The sequence below is a fragment of the Lepidochelys olivacea genome, assembly GCF_965140295.1.
Source record: "Lepidochelys olivacea isolate rLepOli2 genome assembly, chromosome: 2".
In the NCBI taxonomy this organism is placed as follows: Eukaryota; Metazoa; Chordata; order Testudines; family Cheloniidae; genus Lepidochelys; species Lepidochelys olivacea.
This window is the reverse complement of record NC_140412.1, coordinates 107950419-107976534: the sequence shown is the minus strand read 5'-3', so window position 1 is coordinate 107976534 and position 26116 is coordinate 107950419. Positions and strand designations below refer to the sequence as shown.

At 41.7% G+C, this 26116-nt stretch overlaps 1 long non-coding RNA gene across 1 annotated transcript in view; it reads left to right on the top strand.

Annotated features, from left to right (window-relative positions):
- Positions 1 to 26116, top strand: part of LOC311516476 — a 166365-nt gene that overhangs the window by 85599 nt on the left and 54650 nt on the right. Inside the window, exons 4-5 of the long non-coding RNA XR_014710422.1 lie at positions 9138 to 9196; positions 10460 to 10554. This is a non-coding gene — a long non-coding RNA (uncharacterized lncRNA). The remainder of the gene's footprint in view (positions 1 to 9137; positions 9197 to 10459; positions 10555 to 26116) is intronic.

Genomic DNA, 26116 nt, shown 5'->3' with positions numbered 1-26116 from the left:
CCGCCCTGTCGGGGTTATGATCCAAGCCTGGCCTGCAGAGCCTCTTGGCTGAGGCGTCTCCGTGTGCTGGGCCCGCTGCCCAGGGTCCCCCTCGCTCTCCCCAGCTGCTCACCGCACCCAGCTCCGGACTGCTCCAGCCCCGGCTGCTGGGCCTCAGCACTGCTGCTGCTCTGCCTCCAGCTCCCTGGGCTGCTTCTTTGGCCCCTGTGGCTCTGGTTGCTGCAGCTCTGCTCCCAGGACAGGTCTGCTCTGCAGGCTGCTTCTGTGACTCTGCTCCCAGCACTGACCTGCTTCCTGGGCTGCTTTTCTGGCCCCTCTGGCTCTGGTTGCTACAGCTCTGCTCCCAGGGCAAGTCTGCTCTCTCTGGGCTGTGCCTCTGGCTTTGGGGCTGCAGCTCTGCTCCCAGGACAGGGTCTGCTCTCTTTGGATCTGGCACAGCTCTGCTCTCCAGCTCAGCTTGGGCCCCTGCTTTCTCCTTAGCTCGGCCCCACTCTGTCTGACCCAGGCAATTCCAGCTCACAGGGAGGACGGAACTTCCCTGGCCTCCTGACTCTCTGATTAGCCTGCCCGCCCTGTCATTCAGGCTGACCTGAGAAAATTGGCCTTTCCCCATTGTTCCTGGGGTCTATCAGTCTTAGGGTCCTGGTTTCCCATAGACCCTTCCCCTTTTAGTACTGGGAGCTAGCCAACCAAAACACCCCCACTGAATGTTAGTAAGGGGGCAACAGTCCCCTTACACTTAGAGAGAAGGTCTCTCAGCCACTCTGAAATATGAATATTACTTGACATATTGACACAACCCACAACCCCACTTCTTCTTTCACCGTTTTTGAAGGGAATCTCATTGTTTTACTGGAGATTTCATTACCAGCCTCGGTAGAACTAGCAATGATTTGTTTATTATCCTTGGCAGTGGAAGATACGGAAATGAGGCTAAGCTCAGACCTGCCAAATCTCACTCAGTTGGAAGGAGATGTTCTCATTGTGGAATAATATTTAGGTATTTTAAAAGTATCCCTGTCTTATGGTGAAGGATTTCTCAGTGTGTTTTGAGGAGACGTTTAAAATCTCTTTTTGAGTATTTTGAATGCTCCCTCGCACAAACTGCCACTGCTTGACAGTCCTGTAAGCAGCATTTGCCCAGAGCTGGGTTGATTTCTTTCTGGAGTGGGAGCAGAAACAGAGATCTAATCCACTCAGGTTTCACTTAAGGTCAAAAGCAGCTTAAAGATCCTGGGGGCCCTCCACAGTGCTTCCTCTTCCTCCGGCCACTGTTACTTTTGCAGCAATATACACAGAACAGCCTTTCAAATTTTATCAAAGTCATGTGTCAAAAGGGTGTCATTATCTAAATGTGCATGATCTATAAGGCAGTTTTTCAACCTTTGGATTTTGATGGCCTTAGGAACCCATATTCAGAAAGTAAGCTTGCCCATAGGTGCATGTTTCCTGCAAATTGTATAGCTTCATATACAGTTATATGTCTAACCATGTGTGTTTGAAAAGCCACTCTGCCTTAACTTCCTAAACAATTGTGAATTTGTCAAGTTTGTTACAAAAACAAAACAAAAAACCCCAAACCCACCAAACAAAAGAAATCCCATAGGAAATGTTTTTTGTAATGTTTGCTTGTCTACAGAGCATGGGCCCATGTTGGATGAGGTACAGAGCCACACAACCTCAGGGAGAGCTAGAGAAGGCAGTTTGCATGTGGAGGGATTTCCAAAATTGAAACATAGCCAGGACACTTTGGTTAGCTCCTTTACACATGAGACAACGTGCAATGCAATCTTTAAGACATGTGATCAAAACATTGGTTTTATGTCTTATGCAAGACACAGCACCACCACCGCTGCCAGCGTCCCCTGATACCATGCCGTGGCACTGACTCAACAGAGAGCACTTCTGTTCCAGGATAATTTCTTCCATCCAAGATGTTGGATGTCTCCCATCCAAATACTGACCCAGCATAGTTTGTGAGGTCTGATGGGCTCATGGCAGGCACATAGGGGTGGGTATGACTGGTATTGCACATGCAGAAACCTCATCTAAATGAAATTCTGCAAAAAAAGCTGGGTGACATTTGAAGGGAGTGACTTGGTAGGGCCTTTGGCCTTTCTGTGGAGTGCAAGGCTGTGGTAATTTCTGGTTTGAGGATCGCTCACCACCGCACCACAACAAAGATCATGACCATGCCCTGAAAAAAATAAGGAAGTTCAAAGTCCATCTTTCAAGGATCTTGTTGTGCCTTGCTATGGAGATATCTCAGCACAAGTTAAGGGCAAAACTCTGTTATCCAATCTTCATGGTAGATGTCTTATCCAGTGCAGGTCTCAATTGCTCATACTCTGGCCACAAATCTATTACACAACAAACTGCCACTCAGTCCGCTTTATATAATGTCTATTAGTTATCTGGAAGTTCTTTACAATAACAAATTAAATATTGTTTGTGCTCTCAGTGATTGATGGAGCAATCACTGCAACTGTTAGGCACTTGGCTGAAGCTTTTGCATAGCCTTGGACATTAGAACCTGTCACAGTGAGAGGGGGATCATTGGCCAAAGTATCAATCTTATCCCCCTACTCTTTCTAAAAGATGCCACAGGCTCTTGAACTTCCACCTGGTTGGCTTTAAGTGACAGCAACAAGGGACCTCAGTTTAAAGTTTCAGGTGTTAATGTCACAAAAATATTGTATCACACAAACTCTGTTAGCACAGCAGCAATATGGAAGCATATTGAACTCATTAGTTACATGCAAATAGTCTGAACACAAAATGGCCCACATTAGTATTTTTTAAAAAAGATGAAGTAATTTAATGCAATTATATGAACCTGAAAATATGGCAAATTTATTGGGAGATGCTATTTTTTGATCTCAGTGGTCACAGCTGTGCGAACCTTGGAAATAAGAAACACAACAGAGACACTTTTGGTTAAAAATACTTAATGTGAAAGGCATGTTTTGGAAACACTGAACAAATTCTGTTCTCATTTACAAAACGCAACTCTGTTAACTTTCTATTGGCAGACTCTGTCCACTCATTCATTTCCCTCTCTTTTTCAAACTAGGACCCACTTTTTTTCTCCTTTATATCACTGGAAATCTCCAGACCAAAGAGGCTTAGACAAGCTTTTTGGAGTGCTCATTTGAACCAAACCCAATTCTGAATCTTTTGCAGGTTGCCAGTTCATAGATTTGAGAGCCAGACGGGACATTACGGTGATGCAGTCTGACCTCCACAGAACACAGAATTTTACCCAGTAATTCCTGCAGCAGGCCCATAACTTGTGGTTAAATTAGAACATACCTTTTAGAACTACGTACTACTAAAAAAATCAGATTGTCTATTTTGTGTGAGAGATGCAACTCCATCCCTAGCCAAAGAGAGAGACTCACTTTCACTTATACATATAAGGTGGGTCCCAGGAGAAATCAGAGTATGTTCCCTCGGACAAAACTAGTGCCTCTCGTGATCCCATCTTGTCTTCGAGTCGCATATCAGTCTGTAAGTATAGGTGGAGAAGTGCAGCGCCTGTTTAAAAAATACATCACACCTTTTGTTTTGTGCTTAAAAACAATAGGGATCTTACAGCTGTGCAGTAGCCGTCTTTGTTTTACAGCCTTCCCTTTGGAAAGTGGGGTTCAGGACAGGGTAGTTGTTAAAGGGAAGCCGTTGTGGAACAGTCCTTGCACAGGTCCTGTGGACTTCTTTTGCAGTCTGGGGTAAGGGAGCATTCCTGAGGGCCATGAAGTTTTAATGGGAGGAAAGGAACAGGTTGATCACAATCTAATGCTGGGCTTTTCTTTGTGCTTGGTTTTTCCAACCCATTGTATTCATTTTCCTTCTTAGTTAAGTCTTGTGTTTACTAGCTACACCCAGAAGGCTCCCTTTGGCCTGATGCTCTCTCCTTATGCTGCTGTTACTAACATGGCAACAGTACAGACTCTCAGGAAAGTGCTCCTCACTCAAACATACCCAGTCAAAATGCAAAGAACCGTCTTCTAAATTTGCCAACAGAAAATGTAAAAACAGAACCAGTCCTATTACTATAAAACTCTACACCTATGACTGGGAGTTACCTGCCCCCTTTTCCTACAGTATCTCCTTCTGCATTTATTACCACTCCCTTTTTCACCCTCTCTTCCACTTGTTTTGGAAAATTCTAATCCGTAATAAAGTAAAACTCGTTTCCAAATCACAAGGTTTGTAAGCAGGCAGACAAACCTGCTCCCCCGCCCCAAAAAATAATAATATGAAATTATTATATGTGGTAAAGGTAAAGGAAGGAAAAAGAAAAGAGAAAAAAGAAAGGGTGTGTGTGTATGTAGGGTAAGACCCAAAAATCAAGGAAATCAGAACCGTGCCATGTAAAATTGTTACAGCTGTTACTGTTTTTATTGGCTGTTTCTTTTGGATTCATTTCTCCAGCAACTGCCATTCATGTGAGCAGGAAGGCATGCAGCATGACATTGCTTTGACTTGAGAGATCCAGGGGCCAGGGGTGGAGAGTGTGGGGAAAAGGACAGGGTGTTGTGATGAGGAGGTTTGTGGGGGACACATCAAAGTACATCTTTGTAATGTGTTACAGTAACCCAGGAAATTGAATTCAGATGCATTTAATAAAAACCTAATAGGAATTTGGGATTTGTCATACTGGATCAGACTATGGGTCCACGTAGTCCAGTGGCAGCTGATATGGTACTTGATGCCTCAGAGGAAAGCGAGTCCCTTCTTCATCCTCTACCACAAATCTAATCTCTTTGATTTAGCTTTCCCTCTGTAAATTCTTCACAGAAACCTAGACACCCAACATCCCCAAACATAGAAACAAAAACAAATGAGCACATGTCTCCTATAGCCTGAGAAGGAGAGATTGCTGTGATCTGTTTTTGAATAATTCTAAGGTGATTAGATACTGAAGTAACGGCATCCATATAAATATGTAAATAGAGTGCACCTAACTGTTTGAGCAATTCTGTACATGGGGAAAAAAGGGGTAGAGGAGGAGAGATTTTTTTCCCCTGTGGGGAAATATATTTACAGATAAAATGAAGTGGCTACATCTGCAGACTGCAATCTTGGGTGGTGGCTGAGAGCTGGGAAATGGAATCTTGGATCTTTGGTCACTCTGACTAATGAGAGAAGAGTCTGTACAGAAATATGAATTTGCCTTTTCTGCTCTCTCTTGGTCTCTTAATAGTTGCTTCATTTTAATGGGTCTGATTAAATAATTATCTAATATGAATTGGACAGACCTTGAGATTTGTGTCTCTTCTTGTAAGCTTCTCAAACAAAATACAAGGCACAGAACCAATTATATGAAAATTCATTCTGCACCTGGCACTCACATATTATTAGGATGAGCACCTTAGAAATGCATATTAATTAAACATGTCCAATGTATTTTTTTAATAATTATTTTTTGTATTTTGCAGACCCATCAAAAGAAAATAAACTATAAAGAAACAAACTAAATTCACAAGTACATCTGGTGATGCAATATTTTTGGTGTATTTTCATTTGAAATGAAAACAGGGATCCTTTAAACAAAAATAAATTCAGTAGACCCTAGGCAAAGGAATTATACATTATTAAATGTTATTTCTTGCTCAGCAAATTGTAACCAGGACCGAGCTCCCATCTGTGCCTGGTTTTTCGCTGTGTTTGGGGCCAAACTGTATCCCTGATGTTGGTCAGTATTCTGGCTCAAAGGACAAAACTGGCTTAGAACTAGAATCTTCATTCAGAACTCATTCAAAATCATGTGATATTTGGATTTGAATCCCTGACCTAGTCAAACCACTCTCTACAGCTTTAGCTTCAGGTCAGATTCAAAACTGGAGGAGACCGACTAATTAACAGTTCTATTCCAGATTTGATTGAAATCAAGAAACTTAACCAGAACCCTAGTCCTGATCTGGCAAAAACCTGTATCTGAAACTAGATTCAGATGTAAAAAGTGCTCCTTAAGCAAGCTCACCTCTAAAAAAAGCTGCACTTGAGCATCCATATCAGGTAACTGCGCACACTATTAGTTGCTAGGGCCCTGATGCAGCATGCTTTTGACATGTGAATAGTTCCATTGTTCAAACCCAAGTTTTCTTAAAGTAGACATACTGTTAAGAATCTTGCTGATCTGGGGCGTACATGAAGAACTACATTTTAATGTATATGGCCTGTTTGCATGTGCAAATCAGGTAATTGCACACCAAACTACACATCTCTACATGCAATTACCTAGTTTACCTGTTTATAGGGATGGGCTTACAAGTAATGAGCCCCTTTGGAAATGTGGTGCTTTGTGTGTAGCAGAGGTGCAGGTGAGACCTCTTGCAGCCTTTCTATTCCATCAGAGTGGCCAGAGCAAACTATGTAAACATCCATGAAACACGGGTGCTTTTTAAAAGTTGAGAACAGAACCTTAGTACAGCCATGAAAAAACCCACGATACTTAGCACTTTTCAATTGTATGAAAGAATTGCTGGCCCTATTTTTAAACATGGGAAAACTTAGGTATAATGAGGGGGACGTCCTATGTGCAATGTACTGAGCACTGTGTTGGAAATGCAAGCTATACTTTTAAGAATGTGTAGGGGTATAATGGAGGGGGTGTTCCTGGTCCTACTTGCAGGCTCAGAGGCTCTGTAGGGAAGCCTGCAATCAGAGTCAGTCTGGAAGAAGACAGCTTAGAACAAGGTTATGCCTCTCTGCTTTAGGGAGCAGCCTGCTTTGCTTCTCTCTGGTTTTGGTTACTGTTATCATTATGGATATTATGAATAAAAGTAGTATTATGTTACAGACTTTCAGCAAGAGTATTTGATGTTTTTATCTAACTTCTCTGTTTGTCTGCTGTAAACATAACACCATGTTACAGAGAAAATTAGTGGCAGAGTGAGGAACAGAAAATAAGTCTCCTCACTTCTACTCTAGCACTGCTTCTAGTCTAGCACTCCTCTGCTTCCAGTTGAGGGAGAAATTGGGTTGGAAATACTGGAAGAAGAAAAAGGGTTTCTTGTGAGATTTCTGCTCTTTCTTAACTATGGATAGATCAGAGATACAAGAAGAATAGACTTTCTTGTAGTATTTCCACTTCGGGTCTTAACAAAATATGCACAAGTGCTCATGAAAATAGGAATAGCCAAACAAACAAAAAATTCCCAACAGATAAAAATGAACCATATTTCTTATGAACTTCAAAAAGGATCATTTTGATTTTGGATAATGTTTTGAGTCAGCTTTAGGTTAACTGCAACTCCATTTTTAGCAACTACTGACTGCAGGTTCTGGAAATCCCCACATTAATTAGACAGAGAGAAATCCTAGAATTGTGAGGATGTGCTATATAATTATGTGAGAGAGCCCCCCCCCCCCTTTTTTTAAGTTTTCAAAGTTCACAAGTTTAGCAGGACAGGTTTAAATAAAGTGCATGATTCCAACTCTCTGCAGATCAAACAATTTAAACCGGCCCCAACACCCAACCACTCACAATCAAACATGATGTTTTATATGGGTCAACAAAAGTCTTTCTCTGATTCCTCTCCTTGCTCAGTCTTTGAATAGATAAATGTCCAAAAGAGATACAACACTTAAAAGATCTGGTTTTGTTCCTGTGTTTTGAAACATCTTCAAAGGACCAAAACACTTGGTCACTAAGTGATACTGAGTTGGTTTGTTTGTTTCTTTCCTACAGAGCTACATTATGCACTGCATCTTCTCCAGTAACTCTCTGATGCTTTCACTTTTTTCTTCCAAGCTACACCAAGAAAGTCATCTCTGTCATTTTTATAGTTCCTGGAATTTTAAGCACACTGACAAAGGTTGTTTTTTGTTTGCCTTTTTTGTCACCACTACCCCAGAGCTGTTTCACATAGCCTGTAGCATGGAAGATCATTTTATTCCCTTGCCTTCTATTTTATATCTTGGCTCTTTGCTTTTATTTTAACTTGCAATTCATTGCACATGTTCTCTGACCCCATTGTGGCTAAATCATTCTGAATTTTATTGCCATGCTTTTCAGCACTGACTCTTCCTGGTCATTTCATTTCATGAATAAATCATCCCATCAATTTACCATATATTCCCAACTCATGTAGGGTCTAGTTCAACCATTCTTACTCACGGTGAGTAGGAGCTTAGTTCCTGATCCTATAAACTGCTCCCTGTGCCTGTGCGGAGTGTTATTGACTTCAGTAGGGCTTCATGCAAGAGTCTTCAAGGGCCAGATTTTAAAACATATTTTAAGGTGTAAAGATGCTTGAATGGGAGTTAGGCATCTAGGCACCTTTGAAAATCTCACTAGGCGCCTATTTGCATATTTAGGTGCCTAAATACTTCTAAAAATCTGCTCCTAGTACAGAGCAGGTTGCTTGATTAAGGCTTTACTCTCTAAATAATCCCAGTGAAACAAGTGAGACTACTCATAGAGATGGTATTACTTAAAATGGCTCACAAAGCTGACTGAACCTGACCCTTGGTTAGTGAACTAGGATCAAATCTTGAAGGGTTTTTTTTGCAAGGTTGAAGGCTGAGCTGGGCCTTTAAGAGGAACTCAGATCCCAGCTCCTATCTGTGCCTGGTTTACTTCTCGGATCATGTGATTGCAAGATACAGAAAGGCCTGCTGGGGAAGGGGACAGGACCATATAAGGGTCCTTTCTGTTCAGGTAGAAAGCTAAGGAAAATTAATAGCTTGCTGGGGAGAAGGTATGTGACACCAGGGGTAGTAATTCCTTGTGGAGACGGAGGTAAGGCAGGAAACTAGGAGGACAGTACTAAAGAAACAGGAGTGAGCTTGGAAAGACTGTACTAAACAAACTCTGAGAAGGGTCAGGGAGTAGGCCTGAACAAGGCAGGTGATATAGGAATTGACCCTGAAAAAGTGAAGTCAGCAGTTGGGCTGGGAGCAGACAGCTCCCCCTACACTGTTTAGAGCTCTCTAGGGAGGTGGTGAGAAGACCCTTTAGCAGTCCAAGCCATTTTGGGGGAAAGGGGCTGTAGAGCTATTGCACTGAGTAGAAAATAGACTGTAGAAAGCCCTACAAGGACCGGGATGATTTAAGGAACTGGAGAGACGGCCTACTGAGGGTAAAGCAATGTGTCTTGTTGTTTAAGACTCTCTCCTTTTGCCTACAGGGCTGAATCATCCAAGAAGCTAGAGAAAGAGGCGCTCCATGCACTTCATCATGAGTTGGGTAAGTCAACCCCCATATAGGGAATTTTGCTTCTGTAGAACTCTAGGATCAGGCTGCTGATTCTCTAACAATTGGTTCGCCTCTAATTACCTGGCTCTGTTCCAAACTGCGTCCATTCTCTGGCATAGCTTTTCTGTCATTTTTTTTTTCTTCATTAGTTGCTTTTCTACATTGCATGTGAGGATGAAATGTTACTTAATGCTAAATGTATGAATGTTCCTGAATTTGCTCTCATGTATACATGTCTACGGGGGGGGGGGGGAGTTGCTATTTTTGCAAGAAGACAAAAGTCCCAACTGAGGACCCTGCTTTCTGTTTTCAAAAGAACAGGGTAAACACTGGAGACCAACCACACATTGTCTGACATTTACATAAACACATGAAGCTGCCACTTTTTTGCTGTTTTTACTGGTGGTTATTATTTTGCACAGTCCTACTTCTAAGTGTCTGCTGCCTTTGATATAAAAGCATGGATGTCCAGATTTGGGGCTTCATTCCCTTGACCACTCCGGCTGCTTTGTGTCACTCTAGAAATGCAAAGCAGCTGCAAATCTGGCTTAAGTGGCAGAGCGTAATGGTTGGGCTGGTCCTTTGTAGGTTATTCTTCTGTATGGTACTTCGTTTTCCTGGCCATTAGGTTCTGATTGAGTACCATCAACTCTTTGGTGAGCAGTTCAACAATTGTATAGGATTTGTTACAAGTAGTCACCTTTCTGGTGGGCTCTATTGCAGAGCCTTAATTTAATTGTAAATGTTTTATATGTTTTAAAAAAAATAGTTGATACAATCGTAGGTGGGGTTGATGAAGGAGAACATCCAAAACCATAGAAAAATGGATTTTTGAATAACTGGCATAAAGGCATGTATTTGTGGGGAAACAGCATTTTGATGAAACTGGAGGATCAGTGTATAATGTGTATTAACTGCAAGGGGACATGGCTAAGGCTGTGACCACCCAGTGGTTAATCAATAAGGCAGTTGGTGGGGGTGGCTAAATTAGCTGGAGTTGGGAATAATAGGGTTTCAATGTAATTAAATTAGTACAGCATATAATATTCTGAAATAGGAGGTGGTCAAGGTCCTTCTGCCTCTCTAAGATGTGTTTCTACCCTGCAGTGATTTTTTTATCACCTTTTAAGTACTGGTCTCCTTTTGAATGTATTCAGTTGCAGCTTCTATGCTGCCTTTGATAACTGGTTCCACATATTAACACTTTGTATCATTTCTCTAAAACTCCTTTTGAAAGCAGATTTCTTTTCCCAGCTAATCTAAGAAATAACATAAAGACTCAAAGCCTCAATGAGATGCTTCTGGGCTACAAACGGTGCAAAACTTCTCTCGCAAGCCAGGAACGAAAGGTATGTGACACCTAATTTAATGAAGTACATACGAGAGATCATGATTTATGTCCCAGTGCTTTTTAAACTGCCATCTCCCAAGTAGTTCTAGAATGCAATTGATTTCTTGCACTATCCAGGCTCGTGTACTTGATGATATCACAGCCATTCAGTGATGCAAGGATGAGCTCATTCACAGCCATTCAGTGATGCAAGGATGAGCGCATTCAGACTTCTTCAGTCCATGCAGAAAAAATAATGAACATTCCCCTGTGCATGTGTTGCTAACTGCATAAAAAGTCCATTTGCTCTGAAAAGGCCAGCTACAGGGTGTGTGTGGTGTGTTGTGTTGTGTGTGTGTTTTTTTTGTTAAGCTGGGCTTTTGATTTGGAGAAGATGAGAGGAACCACAAAGATGCCTGTGAACACGCCAGTAACCAGCTAGTGTAGTAATGAGTGTTCTCTCAATAGAACTTCTCCTCTTCAGGTATTGCGAATCTTGAAAGAAACTTGTATTTGCATGAGCGCTAAAGACCAGAGCTCTTTCCTGTCCCTCTCTCATTCCCCACACATCATTTCCCGAAATGCCTGGCTAACAAAATGAGGTCTGCTTTAAAGGAATAGTCTTGGCCATTAATTGAGACACAAAGTGTGGTGTGTTCACTGGTTATTGGGGCTAATTAGCCTAATTCTTTCCCTCTAATTTCTTCATAAACACAAATGCCTAGGAAGACAAAGCTGAGCTAACAATTTAGTCCAGGACTCTGTTCATGTTCTCAGGTTTCGTTGCATTTTGCACAGTTTTGTTGTATCAACCAGGCAAGGTACTAACAAGCATCAACAGGACTTTATTTTCAAAGTGGAAACCTCTTTACCAAGCTGCTGCTGCACCTTCTGTAGCTCTCTCCCAGCCTCTCAACTCCTCCCCCCTCCTTCCTGTTTCCTGTCCTTTCAGACTCCGAACAGCCAGTGCTCCCAATTCTAACAATTACAAGCAACATCTAAACACACATTCTCTCCTCTCTTAAGAAACTCTCCCAATTAAAATAAACATTATTGTTTTAACCACAGAAACAAATACGAAACAAGACACTATACTGTTGGCAGAAATATTACACTGAAAACACTGTAGATACTACATAACATAGTCTCTTGTCCAGACAGGTGGTCATCTGGGTCTGACAGGCCGTTTCTCAAGCCCCGGTTTCAGTGCAATGTCTTGTTGTGTTGGTGAAGTCATCCAATGCAAACTGGGTGTTGGCAAAATCTCCTCTTGGTGAATACGCAGGTGCAAGATAAGAAGCATTCCATACCTGCGCATCAGAAAGTAGATAGGTATAAGGTCCCTTCTTCACTATGATTTTTAGGGAGCTGTGAATTTATGGTCCCCTTTGCGTAAAATTCCAGGTTTTCATATTCTAACGAAGGAACCACACTTAAACTTTCATTCCTTAGCACGCCGCTTTTCTGTGAAAGCCTTAGACTTTGCTTGGTTCTGTTCAACTGTTTTTCTCACATCATCCTCATTTGGGGTATCAGGTCGTGCCTTTAACAATCCAGCAATGTTCAGTTTAGTATTCATCTGTTTCCCATGCAGTAACTCTGCGGGTGATCTTTGCATTGTGGCATGTCGTGTAGCCTGGTATGCTTGCAAGAAATCAGTAGTGAAGGGTATCCATAATCTCCCTTCCAGTTTAGCCATTTGCAAACTCTTTCAAACTTCTGTTAAACTGTTCGATTTCCCCATTGGCTTGAGGGTAATATAGGGATGACCTTCTGTGTAAAATGTTTCCTGGAGTTTGAAACTTTTCTGGCACAGAGGAAGTAAATTGACTACCATTATTTGAAACCAGTTCTTTGGGGTTACCTTCCCTCCTAAAAACTGAAGAGAGGAACTTAATTACTGTAGCAGAAGAGATTTGCGATCTAAACGCTACCTCAGGCCATTTACTGAAACAGTCTATTAAAGTGATGGCATAATGGCAGTCAGTTGGAGCAGTATCAAAGGGTCCTACAATATCAATCACCACTTTTTCCCATGCAGATTCAGGAAGAGGAACAGGCTGTAATGGAGGGGTATATGTCACTGCTGTCTTATCATGCATTTGGCAAGTGACCCAGTATTTTATGAGTGCTTCAGATTGAGAGTCCATCCCTGGCCACCAATACAGATCCCGTAGTCGTTGTTTGGTTCGGACAATTCCTTGATGAGTGTCATGTGCCAGGTGTGTGTTTTGACTGTAATTCCTCTGGAACAAGGAGCTGGTGTGTACCTCGTAGCACGCAGCCATCAAAGAAAGAAAGTTCATCCCGAACTCAAAACTGGGTCATGGTTTTTAGGGTGACTGGGCCATCTCTTTTTCAGAAATTCCCATAGTTTTTGTTGAATTGGACACGCTGAACAAGCAGCTTGAAATTATTCTCTTGTAATTGCAGTGAGAGTGCTTGTAATAAGTGCAACCACTACATCCTTATCCTCCGGTGGACCATCTGGTGAAGGCAAAGGCAGTCGAAAAAGGCAATCAGTGACCACATTTTGGTGGTTTTTCATTAGTTTTCCTCTTGCAATTGTGTGTCTGCAGTGGTAGTGAACTTTTCTGCAAAGGAGTCACAGCCTGGACTGTGCCTCCTGTATCCATGCTCATTATTTTGGCTTCAGCTGTAGCTGACTCAATTTGAGTAGCAATGGTTATTGCTTTTTCTAGTGCAAGTTGTGGTTCTAGAGTAAGCGTTCTCTTACATGAAGCATGGTTGTTTTCTCAATGAGCTGGTCTCTAATCATCTCATCTGCCATATTCCCAAACTCCCAAATTACAATCAAACTCCTCAGGGAAGCAATATACTGCAGTATAGTTTCCCCTGGTTTCTGCTCACGCTGGTGAAATCTGTAATGATTAGCTACTACATTCACTTTTGGCACAAAAAAATTCTTTAATGCAGTGAGTGCAGTCTCATATTTATCATCTGCAAGGGGAAAAGTGTAAAATATACTCTGCCCTTCTGCTCCAAGGCAGTGGATTAGCAGAGAATGCTTTCTTACTTCAGAAATCTCTGTAGCACTGATTGCAAGCAAATAAGTCTCAAACATATGGATCCAGGTAGTAAAAGCAATTGGAGGCTCACCCTGGGCTTTGCAGAAAGGGTGCAGGTGGGTTCAGAGGCAGAAGATCCATCCTCATCGCCAAAAGGTTGTATCAACAAGGCAAGTACTAACAAGCTTCAACAGGACTCTATTGGGTTGTGAATTCAATCCTTGAGGGGGCCATTTGGGATCTGGGGCAAAAATTGGGGATTGGTCCTGCTTTGAGCAGGGGGTTGGACTAGATGACCTCCTGAGGTCCCTTCCAACCCTGTATTCTATGGTTCTATTTTCAAAGTGGAAACCTCTTTAGCAGGCTGCTGCTGCACCCTCTGTAGCTTTCTCCCAGCCTCTCAACTCCTCCCCCCCCGCTTCCTGTTTCCTGTCCTTTCAGACTCCCAACAGCCAGTGCTCCCAATTCTAATAATTACAAGCAACATCTAAACACCACAAGTTTGGAGGGCTGAGAACCAATATTTTGTCCACTGTTGTGTCTCTGTGGGAGGAAAGAGAGCCAAGAAGCCCTCTTTCCCCTCCCCATGTGCTTCTGTTCAGAGAGCAACCAAAAGGTTGGTGCTTGTGCTCCCTGGGCATGGTGGTGGCACAAGCACCTTTATTAGCACTGGAGTTTTCAAAAGAGGGCAAGGCCGCTGCTTGCACAGGCTGAATCTGGGATTGGAAGGACACACGCTGTGTACAGAATGTAGCAGACGCTATCCCCGTGTACCTTCCCCTACCAGCCCCAGAGGCGTTCTGCTTGCAGGGAAAATAGTCTCCTCCAGCTGCTATTGCTGCTGCTGGTGTGGCTCAACTCTCCACTCCCTCAGCACTGCAGCAGTGGCTACTCCCGCCGTAATCTGGCCCCCATTTTGCTGAGGACCAAATGCAATACTAGGAATCTGCCGTATCTGAAAAGAACAGGGTTTGAGTAGTGGATATTTTTGACATGTGATACAATATGCAAATGTACAAACATGCTCTTGTTGTTCTGTCTGGTGTATGGAACACTCTTTACATGAGATTCCTGGATCAGCCAGGCCATAACAATCTGTATGGTGTTTTATGGACTAGTGTGACTTTTGTGGGTTATTATTTCTGGCTTAAGCAGCTCACAAGCAATCTCCCCAGTAAGAGAGAGGGGCAGCCTTAGTCTCCTATTGTCCATTTTCAAAAGAGCTAGATTTTTTTGGTCTGAAAATGCCAGCTGCCACCTGCTTTAGGTTTAACTTTCTGCTTGAGTGATAATATATTATTTGACATATCTTCTGCATTTTAATTGGGGCTGCAGTCAGGGTTAAAAATCATTTTGGAAACATTTTAAGATAAAGGTCTTTTGTTGTAAAGACTCAAACAGTGAAGACGTAAGCAATCTTACTACAGGGATGGTCTCATTAAAGAGTTCTTTCATGGCATTACACTTATTGAACCTTAGCATATAGCTTACAGTACACCTGGGTGATTATTTTGTAGGGACAAAACTCTTTTGTTACTAATTTCCTCATCTCATATAGACAGGTGTTAGCTTTGCCCTCCCCATGTGTGGTCAGTAGGATCACATCCAGGTTTGCTATTGAAAAATGATTCCATTGATTTGGGAAACCTCTGCTCTTGTCTATTGTAACTGAGTTTCTGTAGCAAATTATAATCCTGTGGAGTTGCAAATGGAGAACGCAGCAGCTGTTTGATAGCAATAGGCCCTTTAGTTATCAAAATGCTATCACATTACTTAATCCACTGACACTGTTTCTTTATTTACAATGCTGAAACTGTCATTTTTTTCCAAAGGAAAAGTGGACTGAGGTGAACAGTGATGCTTTGTTGCTGAGGATAAGGACAGAAGGATAGGCGTTTATCAGAGGAGAAAGAGCCACATTTGTTAACATCATGCTTCACTGTCCCAGGGATCTAGCTCATGCAGAATATGAACAATGGGGCTAAATACAATGCTTAAACATGCATATTAAACCCCTGTCAGCAGCTACAATTATTAAATAACACCAGGATCTCCCCTAATCTTCCTCTGAAACAGTTTGAATTGGGTGCCAGCCTAATGTCTGTGGGAAGATTATTTCAATCCCTTGGGAAAAGGAGATCCTCCATAAGAAGTTAATACCCTTGGGACAGTACATTGGAAAGCTGCATTTGATCTCCCCTGACAAATATGACAGCATATTATGTCTGAGAAGGTCCCATCAGTAAACGGTAGGTTATGCCACCCACAGCATGAAAGACTAAGACTCCCCAACTCCAACTAACTCAAAAGCTGATAGTATTAGCCTGTTGGCATCAGTGTCACTATCTTGTATTCACTGAATATAGCATTTCCATAAACTATATACCTAATTAAAACACAAGTGGCATAATGTCACTACCATGACATTATGCCACTTCTGGAGATTACAGGGAGAAGGGGAATCCTGTCCAAAGATACTGTGTTCCTCAGCCCCTACTGCAATGAATAGAGCCACGGAATTGCACAGAATAGATTTTCTTGGCTTGTTAAAGGTCTCCCTAAACAAAACAAAACAAAAATAAATCTCCTCTACATACTAAGCTGCATGGTATAGGGTTTATACACAGTGCCTCAAATAGATGGGTACATAAGCTGAGTTTGGAATTTGGGATTGTATGAAGTCTATGGGCCTGATTCTTCTCCACAGTTTTACATTGGTTCAACTCTGGTTTCAATGTAGTTGCTCCGCTTTATATCTGGGTAAATGACAGTAGAACTCTATCCATTATGTGCTTATTTGACTGACGAAACAAGTATTTCAGATTACTCTTTGCACTATAGAAGCAATAACAGTCTGTTGTGGAGATGTAAGGACCATGGCTGCAGCATAATCTCCTACACTGACTATAACTTGGCTTAGACCCATCAACATAGACAGCACCAGTTGCATTATAAGACCTTTTAACATGATCTCCAACAAGGTAAACTTCACCTTTTTAGTGAAGTTGTTCCCTAAACCTGACCAGCTTAGTGATAGAGTGGACAGAGCTTAGTGACTGACTGTTTTCAGTGGCACTGGTTCAGTGTGATTGGGAAGGGGATAGAGAAGGGTTATTGGCAAGGGGAAGGCTCAATCAGGGCAGAAAAAATGTGGGTCAGAAAAAGGTGCTCCTTCAGAGATCCTGCTGAATTCTGAAGGGAGGTCGTGTCATTTTTATACAACATCTCCTCTGATCAGTAGACCTGTGCTGAGAAGCTGGTATTCTACAGTAGCTTGAGGCAAACTGAGATGCGGAGGCAGATGGGGGGGCCAGTGTCTTGCAAATCCCTGACTACCTTGGACATCTGGTCCTCCTACAGAGGGATATTTCAACAGCTCGTTTTTTGTTAGTGAGATTGGATTGTGTACCCAAGTCAAAGATCTTATCACAAACCCATATTGGTGGTGGTTCCAATTACAATGATGAATCTGAAAAAGCCTTCAATAGAACACTAAAGGTGTTAGCTAGCACTGAATGGCCACCTCCTGTTTCTATATACAACACTGTCTAAATCTGTCATGATGTTATAGGCTTTAAACCAGAAATAACAGTATTTCAAAATCTCTCACTGTGCAAGTTTTTCTGCATTTGTTCCTGATGTGTACTGTAAATAAGATACCTGATTCTCCGCTCCTACCATTATTATACCAGTGGAACTTCATGGACTTCTGTTTTAAACTGGTATAAGAGAGTCAGGGCTACCGGACTAGTCCCCAGAAATCTGTGCCAGCAATAACCAGCATGGAACCTGGTGCAGAGCTCTTGCCAGCAGAAGGTGGGAGCAACACAAGGTATCCACAGCATCCCCTCTGCTTGGGGAAGTGAAGCTAATGTAGCTCAAAAAGTGGGCATTGCTGGTGGTGGATAGTGTAATTTGGGCAGCTGGTGACTGCTGATTCTTTCATGAGCCTCTGCTAGTGGGAGTTCCTAGGAAGTCCTCAACCAACAGAATTTCTCAGCATAGCTTCTTGCCCTTCCTTAGGTCAAACTCCTCAGCGTGCAGCAGGCCAGGCTTTGCACATCTCTATTTTGACATGACCTGGGGTGTGACAGCACTTCCTGACTGGAGCAAGCCTAGGTTTGCTCTCTTTCAGGATGATTTCTTCAGTCACTGGCTGCCACACAAAAGATGCAAGATATAGAAGTAGGTACGAGAGGCTGAATTCCACTTGCATTTACACCTGTACATTTTCCACTAAATTAGTGGAGTTATTCCAGACATACACCAGTGTAATTTAGCACTATATCTGACTCAGGAGCTTCAGCAAAAAAATCTGTGGGGCTAGCTCATTCAGTTATCTCCTTGTGTGAGAAGTACCAATACCCTCACCATGTAATCACTTGAGGTCTGTCAATTGAAAAACAACCCCTTACACAAAAACAACTGTACCTTAGGGTTTGGGGGTCTGTCAAGCCCACTGTGATTCTGTGTGGGTAGGTCAAGCTCAATGATTTTCTGTCCTTTTGTTCTTCAACATACAAATAAGTTCTGCTGCAGATATTGTTGATATGGCTGCAAGTGGAAGCGGTATAGCTGGTGTTTGTCACAGAACTGTGCATTGGTAAAGCAAGTCCAGTACTTCCTTGAGTTCTGTGCAGTTCCTTGGTGTGAACCTTTCTTTTCTCTTGCATCAAATATAAGCCTGCTAGCTTTGAATTCTGTTGCAGACCTGTCTTCTATGCGTTGAGTGATAAATAAGGGAATGCATTCCCTCTTCAGAAGTCTGTATGCTAGGTCATAATGTGTCCACTGATCTTATCTCCTTATCACTTTATTTGAATGGTGCAGTATCTAGTGCAGAGGTGGGCAAACTTTTTCGCCCGAGGGCCACATCGGGGTTGCAAAACTGTATGGAGGGCTGGGTAGGGAAGGCTGTGCCTCCCTAAACAGCCTGGCTTCCGCCCCCTGACTGCCCCCCTCAGACCTCCCGACCCATCCAATCCCGCCCTGCTCCTTGTCCCCTGATCGCCCCCTCCCAGGACCCCCTACCCCTCCCCTATCCACACCCTCATCCCCCGGGATTCCCACGCCTATTCAACTGCCCTGTTCCCCTGACCGCCCCTGCCCCCTTACCATGCCGCTCAGAGCGGCAGGAGCTCGCAGCCCCGACGCCCAGCCTGAGCCTGCTGCACTGCCCGGCCAGAGCGGTGGGCCAGAGCGCTGGCGGCGAGGTGAGCTGCGGGGGAGGAGGGACAGCAGGGGAGGGGCCGGGGTCTAGCTGCCCTGGCCGGGAGCTCATGGGCCGGGCAGGATGGTCCCGCAGGCCATAGTTTGCCCACCTCTGATCTAGTGGAAACAAATAAACATCACCCAAGAATATTGTACTGGAGACTTCCTGATTGCAGTTCCCTTCAGATCTTGTATTTTACGGATATGTCCAGGCCTCAGACTTGTAGTGTAATGCCAGTATAAAATGTAGAGAAGAGGAAACACAGGTTAAGTGGTGGCGTGTCCCACTGTTCACCCTTGCCATTGGGTCCAACAGTTTCACATCTAGTGAATTCATTGGTAGAGCTGGCTGGAGGCTGACAATTCCATTTCATGATACCTTATGAAGCTTCATTCATGAATGTAATGGGCCTGTAGATACTCAGCTAGAAGACAGTTTAGAATCGCAAAGTATTTGTATGATAGAAACTTCTAGTATTTGTAGAACCTTCAACCTCTTCCAAAGTGAAAGGTGAATTATCTGCCTATATAACAAAGATCTTCTTTGATCAATAAACTGACTGTACCATATGGCAGACTGTACTGATGTGCTTTCATTTTAGAGACTACAGTCTACTGCTGTCCATGATGAAGTTGAAATTATCTAATTTATTTCTCTCCATTAAAACAGTTTTTAAAAGCACTAAGCTTAACTAGCTTCCCGTTTAACTCTAGGGACTGAGGAGGGGAGGGGCCAAATTATCTACTGACATAAACTGGTGGCAGAACTTCACTGAAGCCAGTGGAGCTGAGCCAAAATCCGGTGTAATTTGGTCCAATGTGTTCCAGGCTTGTGGGCCAGCCATTTACAGTCAATGAGAGAACAAGCTGATCCTTCAAACAAACCAACCCCAGCAATTGTCTGTTTTTAGGAGTTGGATAATATTTGATGTCAACATTTCCAACAGTTAATAATAAATCAATAAAGTGAACATAAAATATTGAAAAGAGTGAATAATTTATTAATCCAGCATGCAGCTGCTAAAGCTAGGGATAGGTTATTGACCTGGATGCATGGGGTCTAAGCGATAATTTCCTGGCACTGCAGCGAAACCGTTGCTTGACTCCAGAATGAGAATAATTTGGTGACTGAGGGGAATTGTAGATGAGCTCACCCTCACTTAATCGGCAAAGGAAAGATCAATATGCAGGACATACTATCTTTCTTGTTGTTGACTAACATAGATTTGTATGATACACTCCTACAGGCAGCTTGTAACGAATAAACTTTCTTGCAGACGTATGTATTGGGTATCTTTTCCCTTTTTTACTAGTGATAATATAAGGTTAATAAAGTTGAAAGGCCATTAAATCTTTCATTTCTGTTTGGCAACTGCATGAGATGGGTCAAACATTCAGATGCATAACATAAAATACAAGCTTTATATAAGCGATTGGGAGTCCATAAAAATTTAAATCCTTTTAGTCAGCTATGATTCTGATTACTCTTTATTTCTCCTAGGCAGGAATAGCTTTTAGATTCTTGTATATAAAGAACATGTGGTTCTTTAATTCAAATTAATGTTTTCAATAAAATAAAGGGATACAATTACTTTAGTTTATGGTCTGTATTACTCATGTAATATAAATAAACATTGATTATGTCTTAGAGTCACGGAACTTCTTTGGCTTGGTCTACAACTGCATTTCAATTACTTTGAAATAAACCACCCTTTTTGGTTGCCCTTCTGGATTGGCAGTAGTGCTGCTTCTTCTGGTGTAGGAGATGTTGACTGACAAACGGCTTATCCTGGCTTGCTCCCTTTTAGGCCAGTGAGGTGATGGCCTGAAAGCCATGAAGATTGCTGACATCTGTCTTTGCCATATTGTTCATTAAAGGCCTGATCCAAAGCCTTCTGAAGTCAAGAGTTTTTCCATTGACTGCAATTAGCTTTGGATCAGGCCCAAAGTTTGAACTGACATTTGGTCACTTGTCCGTTCTCATAGACTAGAGATGTACACACTCTTCACATCCATATATTAAAAATTGGTGTTCCCCAAAATGAAACCAAACCAAATCTGGACTGGTCTTTGATTGAGGCCAGTAGTGAACATGGAAAACATACATTGAGCTGCCATGTATTTCTGAAGTCATATGCAAGTGTAAATACAATCAAAGGAATAAGATTTAATGGTGCTGGGATTTCACCCTTGATTGTTTACCAATGTAGTCTATCCCATACTTAATTTGGTACTTAGGGCAAGAATCCTCAAAGATGTATACATCTGGTGCATTGGCTTTATTTAACCTACATGAAGGGCACTGCAATCCTATATAATCCTGGGCCAGGACATTTGGATCTAGATCTGAATTTTTAATCCCCACTTTGGGCATATCCAGATCTGGGGTATTGGTTTGGCGTATTGGAGCCATAAAAGTCAATTATGGAGTCAAATTACAGACGCAGGTCTGTAGTCAGTGTATATAATGTCACTGTCTGCTAAGCAGTGGTCCTCAAACTTCTAGTTAAAAAGGTTTCCTTTCTGCAGTTTGCTGCACACAGGTATACAGCATGATAGCCAAGAGTCCAGCCAGTACCCTTATCATCCGCAGGCAGCTGTTCTGCCAGGGTGAGCTATTGTAAAAGGAAATCTCACAGGTACTAGGGTAAGCTTTTCTCAGCTGGAAGCTGATCCAGCTTTCTGTTGCCAAATGCTGTGTCAGCCAATTCACTTAGACTTATCCAATTACACACAAGTTGTTTATACATACAGCATTCAACACTTTCAGTAAGTTTTTCTGTGATTGTGATGCATTTAATGCTTAGTGATACAGTGAGACTAATAGGACAAAGAGGCTCACACAGAAATCTGAGTGGTGCAGGCAGCACTAAGTTACAGGCATCATCGTTTTTAGAAGACTTTGAAGAGGGAAAACAAGCGTTTTCGGATTTGTTTCCCCCTATACACCTATCTAACACTTACTAGTTTTAATGACAGGTTTCAGAGTAACAGCCGTGTTAGTCTGTATTCGCAAAAAGAAAAGGAGTACTTGTGGCACCTTAGAGACTAACCAATTTATTTGAGCATGAGCTTTCGTGAGCTTTTTCTCTGTGTGTATATAAAGTCTGCTGCAGTTTCCACGGTATGCATCCGATGAAGTGAGCTGTAGCTCATGAAAGCTTATGCTCAAATAAATTGGTTAGTCTCTAAGGTGCCACAAGTACTCCTTTAGTTTTAATGAGTAGCCCAAATCAATGCTCCTTTTGTGGGGGGCTTCCGAAAATTTGCAGATGGCCTTCTAGCTCAGGGGAAAAGAGCTGAACAATGCATGGGTAGTTTGAAATTCAGATTTGAATCTGAATTTCTTGTGTCAGGTCTGTCTCTAATTATTTCTGGTGGAAGTTTATATTTATGTATTCGAGGGAGGGAGGGAAATCCTCCTTGCCAACCGTGGCAATGATTTTAGGCCCTTTTTTGGTGTTTTTTTTGGTTTGGTTCAAGCATGCGTGTGTATACAAACTCTAGGTAATTTTATTGAGATTGCATTCTGTGTGTACCTCATTTAAACTGCATGAAATGCCAACACTCTCAGAGTATAAGTAACAAGGGGAAATAGAATCTCTTATATTGCTTTCTGAGAACATAAATTGCCCCAAAATTTAGTTTTATATTTTAAGCACACTCAGATGGAATAGTAACTTGGATTACAGAGATATACTTAACCTTACAGGCTGGAGGAGTATCTTAAAAAAAATTGTTAAGACGTATATCAAGTAGAGGATGATTATAGGAAGAAGGGATCTGGGCTGAGCAAATGTAAACTTGCACAAACCTGTCAGAAATCTGTTTTATTGTCTGATGTATTATACTACTGTGATTAATGTGAAATGGAACTACATTATTGTGTGTGATATGTATGCAAGTTGCAGATCCGTTAAGAATAGTCCTTATGTGATTTATTTGTATTAATGTAATATAAAATGCTAAAAATAGATGTAATGTTAAAACTGAGGTGCATTCCAATAAAAACAAGGAAATTATGAGTTTAACTCATTCTCAAATGACTGAGGTATTGCAGCACCTACACTGAATGATCTTATGTACAGTAGGCTATATTTTCAAAAGTGCACAGCTGTGGGTGCAGTTTTCCATATGAAAATGTTGTAATATCCAGCTTTCTGCAGCAACACATTTGGGAATGTATACGCGCACACATTTGTATCCAATCCACATATTTGCACAGCTTAAAATTTAGATGTGGAAGACTGCTCTAAGGATTTTAAAGGCTGGGTTGAGGCCCCTTTTAAAATTTGTTCTAATGGGTATTCAAGTAAAATCATTTGGTGTGCAAAAAGTACTCTATTTCTCCACACCTAAAAGAACAAACCACTTATTTCATGCAGAAAACCGCCTTTTGAGGTAATCCGTAAAACAGAGCAAAAGTTAGATGCTGTTTGTGAGTACCTGACAAACACCAATGAACATATTCTTACACCCTTTTGAGAGGTAGAGAAGTGTTATCATTCTCATTTTATATATTATCACAATACATTCACAAATGGCCCATGCTCATTATTTTAGGGCGCTTTTTTTTTTTTAAGAGCTCTGTTTGGATGGCATCTGGCCACATTTGTGCCGTGAACTGCTTTTGTATAACGGTCTTGGGTTCTCTTATTAATGTTCTCCTTGCAGCAGAAAACCAGAACTCTCCAATATTGAATTATATACGCAGAATCCATTGTAGTACACAGCTGCTACAAGAATAGCCACAACAGAGGAAAGCAGGCTGTTCAGCTGCCTCATGCAGTGCAGACTTCAATACAGTACATGGAAAAGGTCTGTGCTTGAGCCAAGGTGTAAAATCATTACAAAGCACTTTTGCTAAGTGTTTTAATGTATGGGGGAGCTATACTGTCCAAAGCCTTTCCTCTAGAAGACTTAAAATGTGACAGCAGTTTAACGAGAAACTAAACCAGTAAATCCTCACCCCGTAATATTCTGAATCTCACATTGCCATCACTAGAGCATGGCCCCTCTGACCATTGCTGGGTAGGATCATAATCCATTGGAATAAATAGATACAGACAACTGCAACATCTGCAGGGGGGAGGGATAGCTCAGTGGTTTGAGCATTGGCCTGCTAAACCCAGGGTTGTGACTTCAATCCTTGAGGGGGCCATTTAGGGATCTGGGGCAAAAACTGGGAATTGGTCCTGCTTTGAGCAGGGGGTTGGACTAGATCTCCTGAGGTCCCTTCCAACCCTGATATTCTATGATTCTTAAACAAAGCTATTGATGAAGGTCGTACAAGTTGGCAGACTAACTTCTACCAAGCATCCAAAACTTTACTAAATACATGTTTAACGTAGTCCATTATCAGAAAGTTAGCGAGTTAGTTTTACCTCACTAAAGTGATAGTTAGTAAAATGGTAGACTTGAAGTCTGAATAATTCAAATAAGTAGTGTATAACAAACGTGACTATTGCTAAAATATGTATCTTAAAGAACTGGAAGTCAATCCAAGAATAAACTAAACATTGCTGGGTGGTTTTATGAGATTGAACCATCTAATTGATCTGAGAAAGATCCTGTTTTGGGCAAGAGGAAAATGCTAATACTTGATTTGTTTCTTAATTTTGGGTAATTAACTACTGGAACAATTTATCTAGGGATGTGGTGGATTCTCAATCACTTTACCTTTAAATCAGGATTGGCTGACTTTCTAAAACAGATACTACAGCTCAAACAAAAGGTGAGGGTTTATTGCAGGAATTGCTAGGTGAGGTTCTCTGGCCTCTGTTATGCAGGAGGTCAGACTAGGTTATTGCAGTGGTCCCTTCTGGCTTTTAAATCTATGAATGTCTGGGTAAATAGATTCCCAGGGAGACCTAACAGACTACATAGTCAATAGGTGGAGGCCGAGGTCAGTGTGCAAAACATGCAACCTTTCCCCTGAATGCTGATTGTGTGCCCAGTGCAACATCACTGAGACCAATGGAATTGCCAGGGTGTTCACTGGAGTAGAACATGACCCTTTGAGTGCATGTGCACTTGGCAAGTACTGCTGGATACTGGATAACTCTGTATGCTAGTAGGTACTTAGACATTCAGGTGCATTTTGTTGTACAGTTTACTTGTGCCACTGTGATAGTAGCATGTGTAAATGCAGATAAATTATGCATGTATACTGCAGCATGCAATTGTTAACCTCCACCTGCTGAAAGCTTGCCCTAGTATACATTTCTGGCAGGTCTTATATAACTTTTTTCAGGGCTTGCAATAAAAAATGCTTGACATCTATGCAGTGGAGCATGAAATGGTATGGTAAAAATTCCATGACTTTTCAAAAGCATGGATTGCACCATTTTTTCCCCTCACTTGTTTGAGAGGTAAAGATTTTCATGCATTTCTAGAATCAAATTTCAGATTAAAAGGACATGCTACAAAGGCAAACAAAATAAATTTCAGAATTTATTTGTCTTCTATTTCTTCCTGTTCCTTTGTCTGTTGCATCAAATTAAGGTGCAGTGCTGAAACCCTTCCTAAGTATTTCTATACCCAAGCATTCAAAAACCATGAGATTTTTAAGAAATACATGTTATGTTCTTCCTTTTTTGTGTTGGAGCCTTTAGGGTTCATATTTTTCAAGTGATTCTTTGCATTCATATGGACTAGAATTTTTTTTTAAATTAAATGAGATTTATATGAATCCAGGAGCAGGGCCTTCAAGAAAAAAACAAATGCCACAAGAATGACTGTTTCCAATGCTTTTATTCATGCAACTATTCTTGCCAATGTCCCCAGGGGGTTGCATGATTCAGAGTTGTAGGGGTCTCGTCATAAAACTTATGATCAAGATTTTCAAAATCGTTAACACAGCAATAGCTGTAGGCTTATATCTCCAGTTCAGTAATGGCTCATATGAATGTGGTTAGTGAAAGCTATTATGAGTTTGGCAGTCTTTGAAATCAGATCACTTATTTGGGTTCCCTTCAGGATCCTAAATCATGGCCTATATCTGGAAAGTGCCATGCACACACATGATGATGGAGAAAATATCAACAAATCCTACTTGTTTCATTTTGATCAGTTTCATAACTTATAGGATATTTCAAATTAAGTCTAAACTGCTTCTTCTGTGTGTTATATTTTTTTAAAAAAAATCTGAGCCAGATTCTCCATTGCACTTCAGAGCTACTGGTCTGATTACAGAGAGGACTAATGATGGACGTAATTGCCTAGCAGAGAATTCTTCTGGCATAAATCCCGCAAAAGGAGCTCCTATGCCAGCTGTCCCAACCCCCAGTCTGGCATAGGGAATGTGCAAAGAAGAGCTCTGCTCTTCCAAACCTCCTCTAG